A 4,444-nucleotide genomic window follows, 5' to 3' on the forward strand; every position below is an offset into this window, starting at 1 on the left:
TATGGCTGATTCACTTTGGTGTACAACAGAAACTAACACAGTATTGTGAAGCAAGTATACTCCAATAAAGATCTATTAAACAAACAAACAAAAACAAAAACAAAAGATGTATGACGATCCATGACTTTCTGAAGTATATGTTGGGTTTAATCCCAGCTCTGCCCCAACTAGTTGTGTGACCTTGGGTCACATCATACCTCAGTATCAGAGCAGTTAGTGCTGGAAGCATGGGCTGTGGAGGGAACAGACCCGAATTTAAATTCTGCCCTTCCATCTCCTAGATACGGTGCCTTGAGCAGGTTTTTGGGTTTTGTTGTTGGTGTGTGTGTGTGTGTGTGTGTGTGTGTGTGTGTGTTAAATTCTCCAATCCTCTTACTTTCCTTAAGTGTGACATGGGGGTGGTGATAGTGCCTGCTTACAGGATTGTAATGGCCACACGCCTATGTTATAGTAACAACAGCAAACATCTATTGCATATTTACTGTGTCCTCAGCTGTAATTTGCTTGTGCTGCTTCTTTTGATGCTGAAAAGAGGCTGGTACTGTCATTTCCCCCACTTTACAGATGAAAAACCTAAAGGAAAGTGTGGGGGAGGGAAGTAGCTTTTCCAAAGCCACGAGGCACTACTGAGCAGTGGATTTGGGACTAGGGGTGAAGGCCGCCCTGCAGAGGGCCGTGTCCCGAGGAATTCTCAGCAGCAGCTTCCTCCTACGGAAGGGGTTGGGAGTGATGAGCACGGAAAGGTGTAGATCTTCATAGCCTTCCATCCTCTTTCTCACACACACACACACACACACACACACACACACACTATGTGTGTGTTCTCTGCAGGCCAGTCCTGTGATGAACATAGAAAACGGTGAAGAACTAGCCTGCCTTGTTCCAAAATGCTTTAAAATATATGACCAACCAATCTTTAAAATACATGTTTTATTGTTTTTTTCATTATACAGTTATACACATTGACTATTGAAAATACACGTAAGAAGAAGAAATAAAAATTACTCATAATCCCACTACCCAAGTGAAAAAAAACAGTGATCAGCATTTTGTGGTAGAACCTTTCAGATTCTTTTCCTATGCAAGCGTATATCGGAAACAAAAATGGGCACTCGGGGTACATCTGGTTTTGTAACCCTTTTCCCCCAAGATTAATGTATAATCATTATCTTTTCATGTCAGTCTTTCTTCCCACCACTTATTTTTAGTGGTTACTTAGTCGTCTATCATGTGGATATTCTGTAATTTATTTAAACAGTCCCCCATTGTTGGTTACTTAGGTTTATTCTAAGAGGTTACAATGTTGTTGAGAAGACGATTAGGCCTATAAAAAATAGTTAGATGAAAGTGCAGTTGGAACGTGCCTGTGGCAGAGTGACAGAGATGAAACAATTTCTGGAGCGACAGAGTTGCCCTTGAAAGAGCCAGTGGAGGGAGGCTTTCAGGAGGAGGGAGGGTGGGAACCAGGCCTGAGCAGGGAGGAGCTGGATTAACCTGTTAAGAGAGTATATTCACAGGAGGAAGACTGGCCATAGCAAAAGTGCAGAGCCCTGGGGGTGGGGCTAGGTGTTTAGTTCAGGGAAGAAGAGCTCTAGGGAGGGCTGTAGAGGACGAAGAGGCCAGACTCTAGAGAAGGCCTTATGTGCAAGTCCAGTGAGAGTGAATTTTATCTTTTAGGGCAATGGGGAGCCATGGAAGGTTCTTGAGCATGGTAGTGACCTGAGTAGGTCTGGTTTCAGTCAGTCACCCTGCAAGCAGCTGGGGAGGGGACAGACCTGCTCTCAGAGGCAGGGAGACCTGTTAGAAGGTGGGAACAAGTGAAGAGACGTGTTGAGGCCGGATCTGGGCAGTGGCAGGTGGTGAGGGGGATGGGGTGGATGTGTATGGCTGCAGAGGGAGGAGCCTCTGAATGTGCCCGGCTCCAGGCTCATGAAGAGAGGTGCCTGCTGCCTGATACCCGGGGTCCAGGGGAGAGTTAATGGGTGCATGTGGGTGAGCTAATTGGGCCTCTAGCAAGGCTGACTCATGCAGGCATCGGAGCCAGTTATTACTCATAGTGGAGACAGAGAGAGAAAGAAAAAATTAAACAACACTGGAGCAGTGGGAATTCTCTCTGACTGAGAAGTTCCAGGGCTGGCCTCCCATTTCAGACAGGCGACACTGGGGAGAAGGGACCTCCCGCGTGAGGGTGAGCAGGAGGGGCACAGCTGGCAGAAGGGACATTTCCATGACGCCTGCTCTGACTCGTCCACATCTGCCCCACGGGGTGCAGCTGGGGAGGGCTGGGTCTTTTCCAAAACAGCCCAGGTTTTCCAGTGCCAGCCACGGCACACTCACGGCAAGAGAGCTGGGCTGGAGATGCCGTCACCAGGGAAGAGGGAAACAGGGCAGGCCAGGATGCAAGGTCTGGTTCTGTTTATTTAAGCATGGGCCAAAGTCTGGATCTCTTTGTTGTTTCCTTGGACATGCAGTGGTCACCTTCATTTGCTGGAAGAGAGGAGCACCGGGGGCAGCCTTCAGAGCACAGGAAAGTGGGCTTGTCGGGTTAGAGGAGGTGGGGACCCTTTCCAGGGAGGCAGCACAGGTGTGACCAAGGTGCTACCTGTTCCTCTGCTTGTCCTGCCTCCTCCTTGGTGTGGGATCCTGGTGCCTTTTCCTGCAGGAGCAGGGGACCAGTTAGCCCAGGGCTCGCCAGCCCTGGTTCTCAGCCTGCCTTGCTGGGAAACTTGGCCAAGACGATTCCCCAGTCGAGGTGTCAGGAGTCTCAGGAGTATCCCTCGCTTGCCTGCAGGCAGGTAGCTACGTCTAATGTTGCTACCTGTGTTTTCCAGCTCGTGGTTTCTGGCAGGCAGTTTCCTTTCATGCCTTGAGTTTGGGTGATCACGCCCCTAGGTTCTTCCTAGTCATCAGAGTGCAGGCCTTTCCCCCAGGAGCGTAGCACTCGGCCCAGGCCAGGCCCTGCTGGTCTAACCTGGATCATAAAGGACAGAGTCTGTCCTCAGGGATAGGCCCTTCTTTGCCTTCTCTCTTGAGCGTTCTAGCTGGCGGTTCCTGTGAGCTCTTGTGTTGTGCAGCGGCAAAATCAGCGACATCAATCGAGTGTAACGCTGGGTGCAGGGGAGGCGAGGCTGTCCTATGCTGCGTGCGGGCGGGTCACACTGTGACGTGGCCCCCACGCCTCGGCTGCATGGGCCACGGGTACCTCCCGCTCATCTTCATGTCGAGGGCCAACCCTACGGCTAACTTCATGATTTGGATCCAGGGCTTCTAAGCACGAATCCTACACATCAGCAGTGGGAGGCCAGCCTGAGATAAGTGCCGGGCTAGCCAGGGGTGGTGGCTCAGGTTGAGGCATCCTCCATCCTTGACAGCCTGGAATGCCTCCCCTTGAGGTCTTAGACCTGGAGGTAGAACCTGAGGAGGGGCTTGGATGAGACAGAGCAGTGGAGAGGGGGCTGAGGCCTCGACCCTGATGCATGGGGCCCCCCTGCTGGGGAAAGAGGAGACCCACGTGGAGGACCGTGAGAGCCAGTATCACCTGAGAGAAAGGAGGAGATGGGCAGAGGCATGCGGGCTCCGTGTGATGCCGGAGGTCAAGCTTAGAGCTGTGTGGAGGCCACGGGGAGGTGGAGCTTTATAACAAGGGAGTGTTAATGGCCACCAGATGGAGGATCTATCTTGTCAGGAGGAGAAGAAGCCCCTCTCTCTTTGATCTGAACTCTCTCCTTGCTCAATTAGATGGTTCTGAAGAGGTAACCTCATTATTGATTTAGTCAACATTTATTTATTGAGCACCTGCTAGGTGCAGACCTTGTGCTGAATCCTGGGGATACAAAGGCAGATGAAACACATCTGGTCAGTGCCCACGCGGGGCTTGCAGTGGGGAGCAAGTCAGGACACAATCAGACGATGAAATAAATATATACTGTTCTCAGTGCTTTGGAGGGGAAGAGCAGGGCGCTGCAAGAGAGACTAGCACGAGGGGTCAGGAAGGCTTCAGGATGGGGGGCTGATGGTGAAACAGAGACCCAAGTGTGATCGGAATTACCCAGGCAAAGGGTCGCAGAGACAGAGAGCATGAATGAGGGTGCAGAGGCAGACAGCCTTAGTGCATTCAGGCACCCAAGGAAGGTCACTGACTGAGGAAGTTCGGAGTGGGTGGCAGGGAGCAAAGGGCGGGCTGGGGTGAGCCCAGCCAGGGTGGCAGGGCCAGAGAGCAGGATTTTGTTGTGCGTGCAGCAGGAAGCAGGAGGCAGGGGGGGACATCCTTCAGGATGGGTTTCCTTCTCCAAAGTGCCAGGGCTCAGCGCTTGCTTTCTGAGCAACTAGGAGCCAGGATGGTGGTGTAGGGCAAATGGTATCAGGGAGAATCTTCTTTCCTTTCCCAGGAGTCGACTTCTTCAGCCTCAGGTGAGCAGCAGGAGAAGCAGCTGCTTCCTGGACC

Source organism: Physeter macrocephalus, chromosome 20 (assembly GCF_002837175.3).
Source record: "Physeter macrocephalus isolate SW-GA chromosome 20, ASM283717v5, whole genome shotgun sequence".
NCBI lineage: Eukaryota > Metazoa > Chordata > Mammalia > Artiodactyla > Physeteridae > Physeter > Physeter macrocephalus.